This window comes from Zosterops lateralis (assembly GCF_965231275.1).
Source record: "Zosterops lateralis genome assembly, chromosome: 1".
NCBI lineage: Eukaryota > Metazoa > Chordata > Aves > Passeriformes > Zosteropidae > Zosterops > Zosterops lateralis.
This window is the reverse complement of record NC_139762.1, coordinates 89,350,975-89,372,270: the sequence shown is the minus strand read 5'-3', so window position 1 is coordinate 89,372,270 and position 21,296 is coordinate 89,350,975.

Below are 21,296 nucleotides of genomic sequence, written 5' to 3'. Positions count from 1 at the left end.
AGAACTTCTGACGTAAAACCAAATGAGAAAGAAAAATTCCAAAAGAAAATACTTCTCAGAAATTATTATAACATCCAGGCTGATAAATTCCTCTGTGTCGTTTCACCCAAACTGCAGAAATGTCTTCCCTAATCCCAAATATTTTTACCTGTTTTTCAGGGTGCCATGCTTTTCTGGTTATTGAAATCTCACCTGTTTTACCAGCACATCTTTAAGATGTTTCTATCCACATCTCTCTTCCGTTTTTAAGAACTTTCACTCTACACAACACATTGCTTAAACAGTGGACACAATTTAAAGTGATATTCATTATCATAAGGAGTTATTGACAATGCCTGACCAAGCTAGTTTTGCATGTGAGGCCTGCTCATGAGGATTAGTGCATTTGACAAAGCAAACAAAACTAGATCCACTTGGATGAAACCATCTGTGGGTCCTAAACTGCAGAATATTCAAAGACAGAGTGGACTCCCTTCTACAAACAAAGTTCAATCACCATCTTTTACAAAGCCATTAGAAGAGCTTGATGCCTGTAACCGTGAGATTACACTTTTTTTTTTTAAGTCCTTACATCTCAGTATTTTGCTAATAGGTGTCCCAACATTTTACAAGGTTTCATAAAGAAATATATATAGTACATGTGCACTTCTATAGGCAGAAGGGCAAATAATTGACCACAAAGAAAATGCATTAACTTTCAAGAATATTCCACTTCAATTGCCAGCCCTAGTGTTGGGTGTTAAGAAGATGTCCAACGAGCATATCTATTGTGTATTCACCAGAGGTGGGTGGCATGCAAAACCCTAATGTTATTTCAATCACTACCATGCCAAAACCCTGACAGAAAGGGACTTGTGCTTGATGTCAGTTGTTCTATGACTGCCAACTCCATGGCAGATTTTTCTGGGAATAATTTTCATCTCCACTGACAACTAAAATATAGTAAACAATGTTGTTACAGTTCTGAGATGAGAGTGAAAGGGCTATGTGTGAAGTGCCAGTCAGAAACAGCAGAGTATACAATATTTAATTTCACTTACAAATATAAAACACTTAGGAGATATTAAAATGATAAGTTCATTAGTAGAAGTGAGAGGGTAAGCTCAACAAAGACGTTTAGTATTTTTTAAAAAGAAAAAGGTCAGCAAACGGCACAGGATAGGGGTCAACATGGGTAATCCTAATGAACAAGCATTGATTTCTGCTTTTGGAATCAATAGCAAAATTACACCATGGCAGCAGAAATATACACTTCTTATACCGGCCAACTTCTCCCCTTGAAAAGTGAGGCTTCTGAATGCACGTTTATCACTATTTAAATCTTTTGGTAGCACAGTCAGTGAACTAATTCATCCAAAGGTTTCTGAATTCCATAAACTTTCTTCAGTACGTCTTCTAAAATATGTGAATTTTATGAAAATGTAAACCTTACTGACAGGAAAGAAATCAAATTAAGTTTTTCAAACTTTAGAAGATACTAGAATATAGAGACTTGATTGATGCACCAAGAACATGATAATACATAGTGATGTGACCTTAGACTGAATGTAGACTAAAGAAATACCTTCTGGAAATCTCAACCTCTGTTCACACACTTTAAAAAAACTGTTGTAACATGAAATGGATTAAGAGCAGACATACAGTTCTAGAAAGTGTGAAGGACACCAAAGGATTTATTTACCTCTACTTAGTTACAGGGGTTTAAAAGTCACATTATAAATTTTAAAAAAAAATTCCTGTCTGTATTATTGGATCTAAAAGGTGAAGAGATGACTGCTGAGCATATACAAAGGCAAAGAAGAGGCTATGGTTATAATTAAATCCTGATCTTTGCTGTTTCTCATTTTTTCCCGTCCTTTACTCATCTTCCATTTCTTGTATTGCAAGGTCTACTCTACAACTGCAAGCCATGGCCCATTCTTGCACTGTTATTCTGATGGTACTCTTACCATTAGTGAATGTCTAGGAAATATCTAAATTCATATTCTTTTTCAGCTCTGGAATTTCTCTAAAGAGCAGGTCTATGTTCAGGCTAAACAGGTTTGCTTTCCTCCCTAGAACTCATGTGCTCTGTCCACAACATCATTTGAGGCATTTGGCTTATTTCTCAAATCTCTATTTCAGCACATAGGAGCTCACCCATTCATTTCAAATAATGAGTGACAAAACCCAAGACCAAACTCTCTCCTACATGCTCACTAGTGAATCCAGCCCATTTGCTGATCTTTCCTGAGGTCATTCTTGCACAGTTTTTTGTTTTTCAATACTTCTAAAACTCCTGTGGCTCTTTCTCCTTGAATATATGTGTAGCTTACTGATCTGCTTGCCCAGATATTCCATCTGTCTTGCACCTCTGAGCTAAATGAAGTTCTATGTTATACACAAATTAAAATGCACTCCATCCTAGATCCTCACAAATAAGATCCTATGCTTTACAATCAGTCAAAACCACTCTAATTCAAATGCCTAATGGTATTTTCCTAGGCAACTAACATTCACCTTCTCCTTGTTCTCTCAGCTACCCATCAACTCCAAACCTTTTTTAAAATGCTTATTCTCTTATGACTATTTTTCATTACTTTTTTTAGGCTCTTTTTTTAATCTTTCCAATTTCTCTGTCAGTGAGGCCTTCCTCAAAATATCTTTCAGATGTCATACTCCCAACAAACACCTGAACACCATAACCAATATCACTTATTGTCAAATCTAATTTGCTGCTTCTTTTTCTACCTAGCTTTTGTCAGCTCTGCTTTTGATGAGTATAGTATTCAGCACAACAAAGCTCATGAGCTTGATCTCCAAATTATAGTAATATTAACCATACCAAAATCAGCTTTCAACATTTTGGAGGAAGACACTTTTTTGAATTCCAAAAATCTCTGTGAAATCATCACATCTCAGTACAGACATGCAAAATCAATTTGTGAATTTTTCTTTAGAATTCAAGTGGCTTACTAATAAACATTTGAGTCACAAAGGTGAAAATAAACCAAATAAGTGGGTTAGTTGTGATGTGTCAGTACGTTGGATAAGGGAAGATTAGCGTACTTGAGTGTTTGAATTCTGGGTCCATCAAATATTAAGTGTTCTGAGGAAAGCACACACTCAAATGTTATGTAGATGTGTGAACAGGCTAAAACTCATAGAAGTAATTTTGTTCTTTTCGTAGAAAGTGAAGCAAAAAAAACTTGCTTCCATATGAAATTCTAAAATCTCACATAAAGAAAATAATTCTCAACTTTTAAAATTCACATTAATAAAATTGTTGGTTTCAGTCAACTGAAAAACTTAAGAACATAGATCAAATAGAAACAATTCCAAAGTTCTAATGAAGAATTGATTATTTCAATCTCAGACTGACATGGCAGTTAATAAAGGGACCACAAAATCATATCTTTAGGCTTATATCCAGTCTTCAATTGCAACAAACTCAAAAAGAAAATCAACTGAATTTTGATAAACCTATTTTGCTTAAGCATTTATTATTTTAAAAACAGAGGCAAAACAATCAAATTAAAAAAAAAAAAAAAAAAAAACAACTGTTATAATTTCAAAGTTTGTTATATATTTTTAACATTTGGCACATTCTTTCTAAATACTTGCTTGTAAATGAGAATTTTTTTAAAAATAAAATATTCTGAAGTAATGTCTTTTTCACCAGAATAACTCATGTCTTGAAAGAACTATACTGCTATATTTATGTGTGTTTTTCTTCTTTTCTCCCCAGCTTTATGCAGAATCTCTAAGTTCTTCATAGTACCTTATTCTCGCGAGACTGCACTGCTTCTCCTTCTCTGCAATGTAGTAAATGTGAAAGTTGACCTCACAGGTCTTAAATAGGTGCCCTTTGCTTTTATGCTCATCATGAAAATCACAATTGCTGTAATAATTTGCTCCTAGCAGTAGTCTAGCAGCAGTCTAAATTTACAAGGTCAGTTCCAGCACAACCTAAGCCAAACTTTTTAGAGACCTCGGGGTCAGGTTTCAAATAACTGCACATTCCTACTTTAACCAAAAGTAATCCCTGGGACTCAGCACACTTTAAAGATGAATGTTCATCTCTTCTCACATTTGAAACTTCAAAGGCCCAATTACTACTGGGCTGACATGGGCTGTTTCATGATACTTCCTGTGCAAAGTGCTACCTCTCTGCACTCTGTGTTTCTGATGCTTCTGTTATCGCTGGTCAGTTGCTCTTTGGCAACACAAAATTCAATACCAGGTTTCCTCTCACTTCTTCCTTGCACTTGTTAAAAGCAATTACTGTTAGCATCCATATTTGAACTTTGAGTTCTGCTTCCAGGATTGTTTATATTCTTTTCGATGGCTACATTAATCACCAGCTATTGGGTTATCTTACAGTCAAAACTATTGGAAACACCTGGCTGCAAGATAAAAACAAAAGTAAGGCTACCAAAAATATCAGGAATAAGCTCAAGATAATGCCGCTTTAAGATTGTCTGTACGAAATCTGCTTTCAGAGGAAAACATTAACAAAACAAATCAATTGATTAAAAGATAATCTTCTCTTGGAAGGAGCAAAGGTCTTCAAAATGTATTTGTGCATTTTTTCTATTGAGAGTGTTTAGTTGCTGTTCTCATTTCCATTCAATGACTTCAAGGTTTTTTAAAAGTAAAAAAATCAAGAGCAAAAATTTATATCACAATCAAATCACATATCTTTTGCTTACAGCTTTCCTTGCCTAAGTGGGTATTTTGAACAATACTTTTCTCCCTGGTATCAAATCAAAACTTTACCATTCTTCATTTAGTATCAATATTCAATTTTTAAAATAATCTTTTTTATATGTATTATAAACAACAGAGCTTGGTTAATTCATTAAATTCTTAGTCAATATGTGACAGAAAAGGAGAACGATCCCAGGATGGCCAGTTACTGAAAAGAGCCGTGAATTCACAGGACAGATGGAATGGGTTTAGAGTGGATAGTGTGAAAAGAATAAGATTCCTTGAATAAAATCTTAACTTTTTTTTCATTTTTATCGCAGTTCCATTTTGCTTAATGGAATTGGATATCATAATATAGTTTGCACTGCAGTGTTCATGTAAGAAATACTTCAGTGACTTCTAAATCATGTTTTAAAACATGTGAAGACTTATAATTTCTTTAAGAATTAAACCTAAAGCAACTGCAAAAAAATTCAAAGTTCAGTTGTGTCTTGATATTAACATGCAATCTTGAAATTGTTTGTCCTTTATAAGAAAAAAAAATCAGTGAAATCATTCCCAGTAACTTAATACCCTTAAATGGTTTATAATAAAATGGTTTGCTCTTCTTTTAGGGATTTACGTTAATGATATCATTCCAAAGGAGTCTGGTTTAGATCAAACTAGGTTAAAGATCATGACTGTCAAAAGATGATGTCACTTAGATTCCATTACTAATAAAACCAGGGGTCATTTTGAGTACAGAAACAGATTGATATTCATGCTTTCTTTACCTCTAATACCTTTAGTCATGCATTACACAGGTAAAACTTAGCCCATTCCAACACAGACCAAGCACATAGTACATCAACATAATATTTACAGTTCTTTAACATAGGTGTTTAAAAATCAAAAGCAAGAAACATCCAAAATCAATTTCAATACGTGAAATCACTTTGTCTAGGAAATTCTAATTTCTGCATTTTACAAAGGTTAAAGTTGGAGATGCAAAAATTGCATCTTAATTTATCAGTCCATACAGGTGTAAATAAAAACAGTCAGTATAGCCAATATTCAGTATAATGACTGTGAAATGTAAACTTAGGATAACCTAATATAGGATTGAAAGGCTTAAATCTTATGATCTATTTAAAACAGTTCAGCAGTTATTCTTCTCTTGTTACCTACTTATTATTTTGTATTTTCCTAGTACTGTTTGCTGTGCCTCGTATTTTCCAGAACTCTCCAACTTTCTCTTTTACTTAGAAAACATTAAATATGTAATTAAAATACAAATAAAATAATAATTGCAAAATAAAACAAGATTAATCACCTGCAATGAAGAACTGCAATTATCATTTAGAACAAGAAACAGTAGAAGTCCAATTAAACAAAAGAATGTTTACCCGTATGGAATGCTCAAGTATTGCATGGAGTAGCGGCTTTCAGTGAAATCTCTAAGAAGTCAAACAAAATAAAGTCCTATGATTTTCATTACAGGTTTAGGTCTTGCCATCAGTAGTCTAATGTGTGAAAGGAAAAACAGGTACAAAACACTGAGCACTTGATAAGTGTAAAAAGAGATATATGTGTAGCTATGATAGACTTTGGCCTGTGTACTTAGGATCCTATTTGTCAATTCCTGCTTACCTGATTTCATGATTTTAGCAATTAAAATTCTGCTAATTCTACTGCTAAAACTCCAGGAAAGATTCAGAACAAGTTCATTCTGCTAGCCAAGATTACATTTACTTTTGCATATTGAGAATCTTAGTAAGGACCACTAGATGGTGGTGTGACGGACAGGATAACGACTTCCTTGGATGCTTGTCCTGCCTCTTAAAAGACCTGCTCTTTGTTAGGTGTGACACATATCACATCACTAAAATACTACGGTTCTTCTCTACATTCTTTTTTTATACCGTTTCTGTGAACTTGAATGTTACCTATTGCCAAAACATTTACTTCAGAAATATGTTGTAACATGTTCTTCCACAATCTGTCCTCCGATATCCAACCAAAGCCACCATATTACTCTTCAGTTTCTCCTTACTCTCTTCTTCATATTTCTCCATGCTAATGCTCCTCTGCTTTATTGTCAAATTTCTTTTAAATTAGTTTCTGCTGTGCAACCTGTAAATTGGACTGGAGAAAAAAAGCAAAAAATAAATATCCTTTTGTCAAAGATGAGCATCATATTTTGAAACCTGCATTTTTTCCCTATTCTGCTTTTATTTTTTTTATCCTTTGGGTATTAAATAGTTTAAAAAATATATAAAAATATATATTTTTTTTTTGTTTCTGAAATATCAGTATGACAACTGAACAAAAACTAATATTAATTGAAGAATAATGTTTAAACACAAAACTTTTCACAAGGGAATAATCTTCTGCTTGAAATTCAGAAGGCTGTATAAATATATTTAAATGAACACTTTATAATATACATTCTCAATAAAATGTTTAACTTGCACTTAAAGTAATGTGCCATATGGAGAACTAAACAAAGTTCATTCTAATGTGGATAAAACAACCTTTGGAAAAAATAAACACTGCCAGATACTTCATAGATTGAATCAACTATAGAACCTGTTGAAACATGTGAATTACCTGCTGAATCAGATATTTAATCTACTAAATCAAAGTTAACACCTACTGAGTCAAGCATAGCACCTTGTAAAAAACTATTAGTACAGATTTATATGTATTCAAGTGAATTATAGTAAACACATTGCTCAAGAAATACAGAGTGGATGCCATCTATTTATTGCATTATGTTTAGATGGCAACAAGTGTTCTGCTATGAGGGAATTTCCCATTCAAATAGCAAGAAATAAAGTCTTCCTTTTGTAAATCAGTTTTCTTCATTAGATGGCACAGATCCTCACCAATGAATTCACAGATATTCTAATGTCTCAGCAGAGCCTGTAGGAATAATCAGGGTGAGGATCAGGGAGAAGACATCTGTGCAGTTTCTTTGCTTCCTGCTTCTTTTATTATTCTTTCCCTTATATATCATGCTGCTACACACGTAACTGCAATGAAAAGTGTGTGAGAAGAGGAAAAGGGGCTCTTGTCCAATGCAACTCAAGAAAATTTCAGTTTGCAAATCCACTCTTTCAGCAGCAGATGGTTCTGCAGACTATATCCTTTCTCAAGTTCTCCAGTCCCTCTACTTGTACAAACTTGTATATAGGCTTATTATTTTTGGAATGAAACATCCTACATGTGTGTTGTCTTTTGTCCCTATACAGACTTGTTTGCTGAATATTTGTGGTTTTTCAGTATTTTGTTTGACAGAGTTTCTTTGTATAAATACCAGTGAATGTTCCTTTTTAATTTCTTTTGTTCCTCAATATTATGAAGAAAATACTAATGTCCCTTAGCTATAGTATTAAGAGGTGTCTACTTGCTTCTTTTTTTCCTACATCTCATACCTTCAGATCACGTTACAGCATTCATTTCATTCCAGGTTTTGAGCATTGATATCCATAGTAAGTATACTTTTCCTTTTAGATCTACCATTTCTTAGGTCCTATTGTTGCCTTTTAAGAGCCATTTCCTATCTTTTTGATTATAGCCTGATTATGGCTTTTGAGACATAGTATATGTGCCTACATTTGTGTTTTAATTTCTATCAGGAGAGCAGTTTGGAACTGCCAACTGTCCCTATTTACTTTATTTTGATATGCACCATGGAGCTGGCATGAAGCACTTGAACTGAAATCCTTTCAGGTGAAACTAAGGAAGAAGGAGCTGTTCTAATGCACACCAGCTGTAAATGGGCTGGAGACTATAGGATAGCCTAGATTTTATCCTCCCCCATTAAAACGTGACTTGTGTGAGCATGAACATCAATGTTTCATATTTCAGATCTTGATTCTGCTGGTCTACTTGCTACTGCAGAGACAATCCCAATGATCTTTCACATTCTTCTTTAGCAAATCTAAGACCCAAACTCACATCCACATACCTCCACTTAAAAGAGAGATGACGTCTTATTGTGATTACCAGTGACAGGACTCAGGGAAACAACATGGAACTGAGTCAGGGAAATTTAGGTTGGATTCAGGAAAAGGTTTTTCACGCAGAGGGTGGCTGGGCACTGGAACAAGCTCCTCAGGGAGTTGGTCACAGCACCAATCCTGACAGAGTCCAAGGAGCATTTGGACAATGCTTTCAGACATGATGTGACCCTTGGAGTGTCCTGCATTGAGCCAGGAGTTGAACTCCATGATCCCAGTAAGTCCCTTTCAATTCAGCATATTCTGTGATATTATGATTCTGGATATTTATGTTGATTTTGCACAGGAGTAAAAAAGTATTAACATTTTTATGCAGACAGTAATGTAGGAGCTTTCTTACTTTTAAAGGATTCATGCAGGGAAAGCACAAACTCTAAAAATAATTTCATAGTGAAATAAGCCCACTTAAAATGAAAATTCATAGCTATCACATATTTGGGTAAAAATACTGAAATACTGAAAATGAGTCAAAACACAAAAAATATCAAGCTTTTCTAATTAGATTTTTCATATATCGAGCAGTAATCTATTTTCATTTTCATTGTGTGGGATGTTCCATTGTAATGCTGCACCTAATAGTTACCTGTCAGTAACAGGTATGGAGAAATAAGAACTAAATTATGTTCTTATCATAATTTGAGTAAGATTGGTTTGCTTTCCTGTTGTTCTTTTCTGCTTTTATTTTATCATTGCATAAGAACTACAAGGAAATCTGAAATCTGGATTATAATCAATGAAGTAACAGACTTTCTGCAAAAGGTTTTGTTGACTCAGTGACCTAAGATATTTGAGTGTTTGGGTTAGTTATCAATAGCTTAACATGATACTGGAAATAGAACACTGACTGTTACAGAAAGGTTGCATGTTGTCCAGCAACCAAGTTATGTTTCCAGAGGATGAATTTTCATATGGCACGTAACTGTGAAACAGGTTTTACTCATTAATACATGACTTGTTACTGATCTAAGAGAAAATTGATTAGTTATTTGCTCTGCACCGTGCTTGAGATACCGAGAAGCAGCTGCATATGTCTTTTATCTATGGATTTGTCACACAGCATTTTCTGTTCATACACACAGGATCAAAAAAACGTATTTGTTTTACCTAAAGCAAACAACGACATCCATTATGAACCTACTTCAGCTCCTCTGGTATCTTGGAATAGGCACACACTAAACAGAAAGTGACATATTTGGTACGTCTTTCATAAACTGAAATACATTGTTTATGGTGGCTGAACATTTCTTAAAACCACAAGATAGCTACAATTACTTTACACTGAACATGCAAAGCAAGAGTACTCATTATCTTTTATAAAAGCCAGCAAAATGATCTAACAATATCCGATACTGTTGTTCATAAAAATATCTGTTTTGAAAGGTTAAATAAGTAATTATTGTAGAAAAAATGCAAACTGTTCTGCATATTAATGAAAAATTACCTTTTATCATTAGATAAAATAGATCTTTCATTCATCTGGTTTGGAATGGTTAGTGTTAAATTATATAATGAGATAAAACATTGTCCGTTAGATAATAATAAAATTCTAATGATACTATAACAACATTTGATTAATTATTATTAGAGTACTAGCATTAAGCACTACCAGGACAGACACAAAATGTTTCTTACTTGAGAAATAGAATAGAAATAGATAGCAGCAGAAGGGAAATGAAATCAAAAGGACTGTATAGAAGAAAAACAAATGAGTTTGTGCATATGTTAAAGGTTTTTTATACAGGGATGATTTGGTATTGATTAGGACTCTACAAATGGAAAGAGTTGGTTGGATGGATTTAGGTTTCCAGTGCCCCTACTAGCAACTCATTTCCCTCCTCTTTAACTCAGCCACCCTCATTAATAGATGACTAATGGATTAATGGAGGCAAATGGTGACTTCAGCATAAGAACATTTGTAATCACTGTGATCTCTTTTTCCTTCAAGTTCCCAGCTGCACCTCACTCTCCTCTGTCACTTGAAAAACAAGTAGTTACTTTTAGAAGGCGTCTGACAGAGACATGCTGAATCATCATGCAGCTCCCATGCCAGCTTCCCTGGAACATGACACTAATTCTGTCCTTGGGCTCCTACCAAATCACTCACAAAAATCTGTAAATTCAGGTATTGTGGCCATAAAAAACAGAGAACCACGATGACTATGAAAGCACAGAGATCAAGTCACTACCACCTTCCATCAATTTAATCTCTGTTCTCTTAAAACCCTGCATTTTCTCTAGGTTAGAGCATTTCTTTAAAGGACTTAGTGCCAGGGGCCTTAATACATCCTTCCCAGGATCTGGTTGTCAGGACTTGGGGACACCTCAGTCTCTGCACAGATCTGGGCACCATCCTTGCTGATGATGAGTAGAGGCATGCAGGCAGCACCCTGACATCTATTCAGGAAATAATCCTAAACAAATTCCATGAGTTTCAGTTTGGTGGCTGTATTTCTATGGAAACTCTGAAGCCAAGCAGTCCTATTTTATAAATGTTTATGTAAACATAAGGGAAAAAAAAACAACCAAAAAACAAAAAAACCAAGGCAACCAACAGTGGAAAAAACTAGTATTTTGCAAATTCAATCTGAAGTATACTGAAGCACTCTGATGTGCAGCAGTGAAAATTACATACTTGGTTGGAGCAAGTATGAACTCATTCCAGCACAAGTTTCTTTGCATGGCTATAGTTACTGCAAGTGTGTCACTTCGCTATGAAAGGAACTTCTTAAATGAAAAATAAAATTATATATAAACAAAAGTACAAACATATTTTTTCAGTTAGGAAATAATTGGGAAAAAGATTCTGTAATATATAAAACCTTCTCATTTGTAACATGAGATATCCTTGCAAAAAAATTTAGAAGACAGTTTTGTTTATAGTGTCTTAACTCTAGAATTGAAAGAAAAGTTTTGTTGTAAATTCAGAGAAGGTCTGAACTGGGAATAAAAGTTGAGAAATAAGTACATAAAATTTTTTTTTGTGATTTTTTTTTTCTGAGTGCACAAACCTGATTACTCTTATGCTGCTTGCATCCTCTTTGCATTTATCACAATCTTCCTTAAAGAACTGCATCACTGTGCTGGAAATTGTACTGGAAACTAAGGTCATGTAAATTTGAAGTCTTTCTCAGGTTCATTTCTTGATTTATTTTTTGATTTTTTCCTTCAGAAGGTTCTTTGTAAGAATTGCATCAAGATCCCTCCATTCTTTTTGAGAAGGATGGGGACAGGGGTATACACCCAGTAGTATAGGGGGTATATACCCAGTTCTAGAGGGCATTAGCAAATAAGCAGTGGGCCCAGTAATATCATTAGTGAAGCAGAAATTAACCAAAATGGAGGAGCCACACGGAGATGAAACTGTGTGCCTGATGCACTCTCAACACACACTCCATTCACTGGGATCAAAGTTTAAAAAAAAAATCAGAACATTTATGAAAAAGACACCCTTAAAGGCCTCCTTCAACATATGAATGTCAAGGCACCCACAAAGATATCCACCCTTTCCTCTGCAGCAACTCCTCTGAAAACAAGACAGACCATGCACACAAAGGAGGCTTTTTCTCTCAGCTTGACAGCCCACTGCATGCAGGCAGATAAAAGCATTTTGGATCCTTGCCAGGAGAGAAACCTTAAAGCAGCTTCATTAGGCAAAAGTAAGATAATCAGAGTAAATATACAATGCTGCCTTTGTTACTTAAGCTGTTTGATTGGCTGTTTTGCTGTTGGCTGTCCAATTAATACCCTGAGCACAGGGCACTGACAGTGCCGGGCACCTCAGGGTGCACGCAGGAGTGTCAGCATCCAATGCATGGCAGGAGCTGCAAAAATAGATCTGCAAAAATCTTCCTATTTCCTGCTTGTTCAAAGCTGAGAAGAGATCCATCCAAGAGGTCACTCCAGCATGGTAATTATGATTTGTGTATGTTAATTATGTCAATGCAAGTAAAAGTGTGCAGCTCAAGGAAAAAAAAAATATTAATTTGTAGTAACAACCTGAGTGCTGGCCCCAGCAGTGCGAAGGGGTAGGTAGCAGAAAGGGCAAGCAGAGAAAAAAATTAGCCAGTGGTGCTAAATGAAGAGATCTGTGACTCTGCAAGTAAGAGAGGTGCTAAAGAACTTCCTTAGAGAATTGCCATGTCATGATGACCGTGGAATCAGAGTTGGATAAATGCTGAGAAGATGAACAGCAAAGATGAACATTAAAACATCCTATGCTACAGTGGGAATACTATAGGGCCTTTGTGCCTAACTCCACAGATGAGCTGAAGATCTGTTCCCACCCCTTCTATAATTAAGATTTCAGGCCACTTGGACACTATTTCCTTAGACAACAGGAGGTATGTAGTGCCTACAAAATGTTTAAGTACTTCTATTCATAGTTTCCCGTCAGCTAACCACATTCTTCTGGCAATCTCAGAAAACATGTTTCTTAACATCAAAACCTTTTGATCTACCACCCATCACAGAACTCCTCCTACCACATTCATGTACAATTGCATGACCGTAACAGTTTCTGTCTTTCCCAAAACCAAAGGAAAATGTCCAAATGGGAGACTATTTTATTTTCAGTCAAATGGATTAAAATACTAAACCTGCTAAGGATGCAGGAGAGAAACTTGGTTCTTGTCGGTCCAGTCACAGTGTGCAAATGCAAGGGGAAACTCTGAAAGCTAAATTCAGTCTTATAGGTAGGGGACTAAAGTCCCTGACCTGAATAGTAACATTCTCTAAAATTGTGCAGGTTGTGAGGGGCAGGCAGGGACCCATAATCTCAATGTATGACAATGAAAGAGCCTACATTAGAAAGATTTGGATGAACCTCCATTGTAACAGAACCAAACTGTCAGCAGTGGAAACTAAAATAGTCGCATGGAGTCTCTAAAGTGGAAGTTTGACTGGCAGAAATGTCAAGCCCTGTATAAGACATTTTAGAGTCTGAGCAGGAGGATAATAGATGGGCTCGTGTTCCTAGGCTGCTGACTTCTTATGAGGGGTGAATTAGGATATGCTCTGAACTGGCAGTTACATGTGCAGAAGTCAAATAGGATTGTTAAGGCCGTTTCTGTGGCAAAGGCTGCATCTAGCATGGCTACATCCTTGTAGCCTGTGTGTCCTTTATCTCTGCAGCTCAGAAGGATGTAGTGGAGTTAGAGAATGTGCATAAAAGATAAAAAAAAAAATAAATTATCAAGGAGACGGAGCAGCTATGTCACAAGGTTAGCATCCTTCCTGTAGAGAACGTTAAGGAAAGGGCCTGACCAGGGGTTATGAACTCAAAGGGGGAGATTAACAGAAATGCAGAGCTGTTGTTCACTAAACTCAGCAACAGACAAAATCTGCGACACTAAGTAAGGTGGCTCCAAGCTAGTACAACACGGATTTAAAACAAAACATTTGTTTTACCAGTGGTTGGAGAATATCTGGAACTTGATGCTCAGGGAGGCAGAAGAAGCAGAAAGATCTGAAGAAGAAAAGGTATAAAAAGACTCATAAACAACAAGGTCACAAATGGATAGTAAAACCATGGGATAAGGTCTTGTGTGCAATATCCTAATAAAGTAGCTGCAGAAGTTGGTGGAGTACATGAGTTATGGCTTTGCAACTTTGTCAGACTTATGCACTCTGCTAAAATGGCATCCTTTGACCTACCTGTGACACTGCACTGAGCTAGATGGACTGTTGGCCTGCCCTAGGGAGGACATTTCTCATTAATAGTGAAATCTTAACACTGAAATGTCAAAATTTCTCTTGCACCATGCCAATAATTGACTGTTGAAGCTAATCCTGAGAATCACTCCAACAGTGTAAATGCTGCTTGAAAGCCTTAATGTCTGAAGTTTGTCCTTGGTAGCTGTAAACATTCATGTGGGCTTCTTCACTTTAATCAGCTTGTACCTTGGTCTAACAAGCACACTTCTCATAGATGCCCACACCCTGCAGATAACCAAACTGTCCAGTGAACAGGAATTCAGTTATAATGCCTCAGTATGAAGAGAGATGTCTTCAAGCATAATGCCAATAAGAGAAGAAAGATTCATTCACGTGCCTTAAAAAAGTAATAATGTTTATCTAAGACTTAGCTACAGTAGTCAGATCAATTACCCAAGGGATTGTACTCCAGTCCTCACAGGAAGGCTGGCATGCTGGCCACAATTCTCTGACTAGGACAAGAAAATGAATCTGCCACTGTAGGTAAGGACTTAAGCAGCACACCATAGCTGCTCCTTGAGGGATCATAAAACACCAAAAGCTGTCACAAATTTTTGTGGACGTCCAACACAGCACATGCTCTTGAAATCAAATTGCAAATGCTCTCCAACATTCTAAAAGGCATTCTAGATATAGCGACACTATTTCACTATGCTTCCCTGTTTCAAAACAGCAACTGAAGCTGTGCTTGTTCTCATTCAGTAAGGTCTGGTTCTGAATAATCTAAACTGCTTAGGTAACTAAATGTTAGAGTATTTGAGTTCCAAAGATTTACTATTTGCAGCATTAAGAATTGTTTCCTTTTATCACTTTTAAATTCACTAACACTCAGCGTAATTGAGTGTCTTCTTGTTCTCACATTATGAGACTAAATTAAGAGCACCAAACCATCTATCTTCATTACACAATTCACTAGTCAGTATATCTGTTCATTCTTTCTTTTTCTAAATTACTTAAGTTAGCTTTTTCACATCAGTTTACATTCACCGCCCGCCCTGTTAATTTCCCTGTTCTCAATATTTTTTTACCATTCATCTTTTGATTGTTCAAAAGGAAGGTGATATAAGATAAATATCTTGTTTTCATGTGGCTGCTGAGTCAGAATTTTACTAATCCAAAACTAAACAGGCTTTTTTTAAAAATCTATATTTGCAGGTATAGGCTTTGCATCTTTTTTCATGACAGCTTTTGTGGACTATTATGGACTATCCCCAACCTTTGTGTAGACTGATGACTAAACTTTCTCCTCCCCTTCTTTCTTGGCATGATAAGATGAATGGACAACAAAATCTTGACCTCTGCTGAAGTGAGGCAGGATAGAGGTTGGCTGTAAGAGTGATTGGAAGAACTTAGCATCTTTCAGAGGCAAAAAACTTTATTGCTTGAGTTATGTTTTCCCAGAAACTGCAGTAAATAAAATGGGAGGCACTGACTGAACAAGTAACTGGTCACAGCACATTCTGTTTCTTGAGGAATTATTTCCTTATCAGTGTTATTTTCTACCTTCATAGTTGGCAAATCAAAGAGAGCAAGAAAATGCATCTAAAAAGGTAGAGAAGGACAGATGAAAAATGTATTCCCAGAAGCATAATATCTACATGATATGACATTTACCCTGACTGCAATGAATCTAATTTTCAATCTAGCTCAACAGAGCCCTGCAAAGTCACTTCACTGGGTCCAAAGGAAGAGATGATTCCCAAAAGCAAGACCATTCTACTAGAATGCCTGTTTTTAAATTAAGATATTGACTTAAGAGTCACATTACAAACATGGTGTAAGGAAAATAAGTAAGAAGAAAATAACTACAAGGTACCAGCTATTCCAGCATTTGACCATACTAGGGAATTGTAGTATAAATGGGGTCAAATGAGAAAGGGCATAAGGTGACTATCAATCAGGAGTGTTCACCACCTATGATTGAATAGAAAGTGGGTAATACTAGGGTTACATTAACAATTTCTGCATTCCCCTCCAAATCACGATAGTCAAAGTGACTAGGGACACAGAAAACAAGAAAGGATGCAGCAGCAGCAGCAAACTCAATAATGAAAGCAGATTTCAATCATATTTAGCCTGGCTTAATATCGGGTTAGGACATGAGACAGATGACACTCTGGTGTCTCATCTAGAGATGTGAAATCCCCTCTTTGGAGTTGTTAGTTAGCAAATCCAAGAGAAGATAGCTAGTGCTTACCTTAGTCACAGCACTGACTGGGATACCATTCAAAATTTTGCTACCAAATATCTACTGTGCTGACAGATTGCAACCATGTATTCATTTGCTGGTGGGATCAGGCATAAGGGGAAGTGGGATTTACTTTCAAACAGAGAAATCATCAGATGTGACAGTATATTAAAAATAAAACAGAAGGTGCATTTGAAAACTTGTAAGACTTGGAGGCATCTTGGAAATTGCTTGCTGACCACAAAAACGTCCCACCACAAGGCTGAGACAGAGGCAGTAATGTTGTGAAAGTATATGGAAAGAGTTCCATGCAAGGAACAATGCTTCAGCTTGGGAAAGTGATAATCAAGGATGGATGACATTGAAGGCTGTGACCTTAATGAGTATCTGCAGATGCTTAATGAAGATGCAGAAAAGGAAGTAGCTTTCCTTCCTGGAAGTTAAAACCGTGAAACAAAACAAAAGGATCTGTTTCCTTGTGCACAGTACAGAGTATCTCTGCTATGGGGTCTGGCAGATGTGAGAAGTCCAGTCTTTTATTCCACTACTGTAAGGTTTGTAGAAGAAAAAATCATCAAGAATTTTAAAAGAAACAGACACTTTGATGCTCAGGCATCTCTGAACCACAAATAGTTCAAGGCCAGGGAAGAATTTAAAGAACTACCAAAACACCCTCCCTTCCTTCCTTCCTTCCTTCCTTCCTTCCTTCCTTCCTTCCTTCCTTCCTTCCTTCCTTCCTTCCTTCCTTCCTTCCTTCCTTCCTTCCTTCCTTCCTTCCTTCTTTCTTTCTTTTCTTTCTTTCTTTTCTTTCTTTTCTTTCTTATAATCTTCCCTTGACATCTGGTGTTGTCCAAGAATGATACTGATGTAGATAGACCTTTGGTCTGACATAGTGCAGTCATTCTTACATTTTTATGAAGAAAAAATCAATAACATGAGTTGTAGCAAATTGCAAGGACCAGATGGTACTCACCTAGGAGTTTCAAAGGGACTAAAATATGAAAAAGATGCACAGAAGTAAGTGATTCAGTTAAAATATAAAATGTCCTTGGTAGCACGGACAGTGGGAAATAAAGTTTCAGTTCTTAGAAAGGTTCTCAGACTGAACTGAAGTTCAGACTAGAAAGCCTGATTTCCATGCTGGAGAAAATAGTAGAAAATATAATAAAAAGTAGACTGAGTAGGTCTATGGATAGGTGTGAACATAAAGATGAAGAAATAACTTGCCTCCTGTAAATATATTTTTGGAATCTATTTAAAGAATCAGTGACCAAATGGAAAATAGTTACTTGACACTGGCTTTTTAGGAAGCTTTTAACAACATTTTTCAGTAGAGATTTATAATGCAATTAAGTTTTCATGGACAAATAATAGATATATAGAAAGATAGAAAGGAATTAATGACAAAATTGATCTTAATACTAGAATAGGATAACACTAGGGTGCTGGGCCTTCCATTTTGCAACATGCATTAAGGATCTAATAGAATACTTCAGTGACAACACTGTAGGACACTGTCATAATGCTGAATGACTGGAAAATAAAGTGGTAGACAATACCGATGTTCCAAGTAATGTACATGGGAATAATCCTCACTGTTCCTATGCACCAATGAGCTCTAAACTAAATGCACAAAATCCTGGAACCTCAGGCAAATACACTGAGGTGTTTAGAAGAGCAAGCAAATTTTAGGAGTTAAGATGAATAGAATGGAAAAGAGAACATTTTGTCTGAGTTGTGTAGGCTACTCAAGAACTTGTACAGAGTTTATATTTCTAGACCACTCACCTCAGAACTCTAAGATTGAAAAGCTACAAGGAAGGGTAATAAAAGTGCACAGAAAACTGTTTATGAAGACGGAGTTAAAAGATTTGCATTTTTTACTCCAAATTAGAGAAATTACAAGTAAGGAATCCACAGAGAGGTGAAGTGTGGGATCATGACTTTAAAATTATGTGTGAAACAAGGAAGATTGGTAAGGAAGTGCTGCTCAGACAAGTGAGGAAACATCAAGTGAGATTACCAAATGCAGGCATAAATTCCCCAAGATCTCTTACCCCTAAGTACCTTCACCTCTAGGTCAAAAATCCCTAAATGGAGGATATCCTGTAAGACTCACAACTATCTAGGCAGAAACACATGCTCTGCTTGGCCTGCGCTTACTTCTTCAGATGGAAATCTCCAAAAGGATATTGGAGTGGGGAAACTGTTAAGACACCTAAGTTATCATCCCCAAGCATTTTCAATAGCACTGCAAAAACTCTAGGAGATGATGAACTGGATTTGTCCACCATATGACTGTTTATTCTAGAAAAATAATTTTTTCATTAATATTACCTAACAGAGATGGACGTGACTGTAATGTAACACTGCATTTTTGAAAAAGATTTCTTCTACATGTCAATAACTACTTTTTGATTTATTGTAACACAAAGATTTCCTTTGGACTAAGGTCCCTAATTTTTGGAGTTTAAACAAAGAGGTGTTTGGTATACTCAGTACAATTCAATTCAAAATGACTGTTTAAAGACACTGGTACCTCTAACACTTGATTCCTTTTCTTCCTTTTGCTCTGAAACAGCTACTAATTCCTGCTTCTTGATGTTTCTCTCTCACCCCTCCACCTTTTCTCCACTGCCTTTGCTTTCATGTGAATTTATTAAATAGATTGTAGTGGCAATGAAGTGTCATTATTAACAGGGGATAAGAGAGTTCATAGCCTTGAGTCACTGTTTGGAGTAAGATCTGAACAGACACTGCTGTTTCAGCTATGGCTCCATTCATATCTGAAGGACCTCCACAGTATTCAGAATTAAGAATATATATTTGGGATTTTTGGGATTATTACTTGCTCATAGAAAATCTTCTGTACTAGATTATCTAAATGCATGATCCAAAGCCAATGGATGCTCTGTTTAACACAGGCATGATAGATTCTGCTTTTTGCATAAAAAAGAGACCATATTAAAGGGGAGGTGTTTTCTTTTGTGGGTTTTTTGGTCATTTGTTAGTTTTCCTTCAAAGAATTAGTAACTATTTCTGAGCTGACAGAACTGTCAGAAAGATAGTCTACCATATTTAAATTATCACTATTACCTTTGGTTCCCAGTAAAGCTGCTCATAATAAAACATTGATTTCTCAGGATGACGTTTAAGGAAGGGAGGGAATCTTGAGTCCATGGAGTGTTCTGGATAAGACAGACATGGTCTTTATGTACTTTTTTTATAGTTCTCCATAGGAATTAAGCCATATTGTGTTTAGGAATAGAATTAAATTCCCCTTTCTTCTAGCTCTATCTGGTGTATGGATTTGATGGGCACATTTGTAGGTTTCAGAAATGAGTCTTAGATCTCTTGCCTCAGTTCACAGTTCCCATCACAATTCTCTCTCTAATATTTTCTAGGGATATTTAGTTTTTCAGTATATTTCATCTAGGATGTCCTTCCATGTTTGTTCATGTTCTTATTACCTAGTATCTGAACTTTCATAGCACATTTTCATCTGCCTTTTGAAAGTATTACTTTACTAATATCCAGTCAGACTTAAGCTGAAAATACAATTTCCTTCATCTGTATTTAATGTTTTAGCCTTTTTATTTAATCTATTCAGAAGTTAATATAAACCTTTATTTGCACCACTCTGTTTAGTTTTGAACCAACTAAAAAGAGTCTGCAAGACAGCACTGAGAGTGATGGAAGGTTTGTGGAAAGATGAATTAGGGTTGTTTAACCTAAAGAGAAGATTGAAGATAGGCACAAGAGTCTTCAAGTAAGCAAAGGCTGCTGCAGAAAGGAAAAGAAAAATCTGTTTTCCACGTTCAAGCTGGATAGGACAGGAAATAATGGGTTTCAATTGCAACAGGAAAGACTTAGGTTACTAGTATGATTTTTTTTTTTTTTTTTAAATAGTGATCAAAGTTAGTGAAGCATGGGAACAGATTGTCTGGGGAGTCTGTGAAACTTCTTTGGAGATACATAAAAATAGCTTAGACCAATATATACCTGAGGTGATATTTGCCTTGTTGATTATGCCTTCTGGCAGGAAAGATGGATTAGATGTTCTCTTCATGCAGCCTTCCAGTCTATTATGATTATAATGTTTATATTTCTAAATTTATCCACTCTCTTGAGAGCTTTGAAGACCAGGAACTAAGATCTCAAATTTGATTTGATAACTGAGGAACAGTCAGTGTTTAATCAAAGAAAAAAAAAGTTGCTTGTTGAAGTGCATCTACTGTATTTAAATGTTAAGCCATTAGAAATTTTTCTATATATAGGAATGTATTCCCATGTGAAGTGTGTTACTGTAATAGCCTGATTCAAAAGATAAAAAATATATGGCTCACTGTGGGCACACTAGCAGCTGACAAGCTGGAATACTGCCTCCTCACTATCCACAGATGAAAGAAAGTGCAGCAGCTGTTACTATTCAGGTAGCTGGTAGTGATGAAGAGCCCAGGAGGAGCCTGAGGCGGTCTACTGCCTTGACAATTGCAGGACAGATGGCCTTAGTTGTGATTTATATTACTAAATATTTTTCTCTTTCCACCTCTGTGTTGCCTGAATCTAACATCGTTCAGGTGGTCTTCACCCAGGGTATGACTCGGGTAATGAGGCATTACTCTTCTAAGAGGCACAGAATTATATACTACCGGCATCTGTGTAAGACTACACAGGACCTTTTGTTCAAGAGTCAGTCTTAA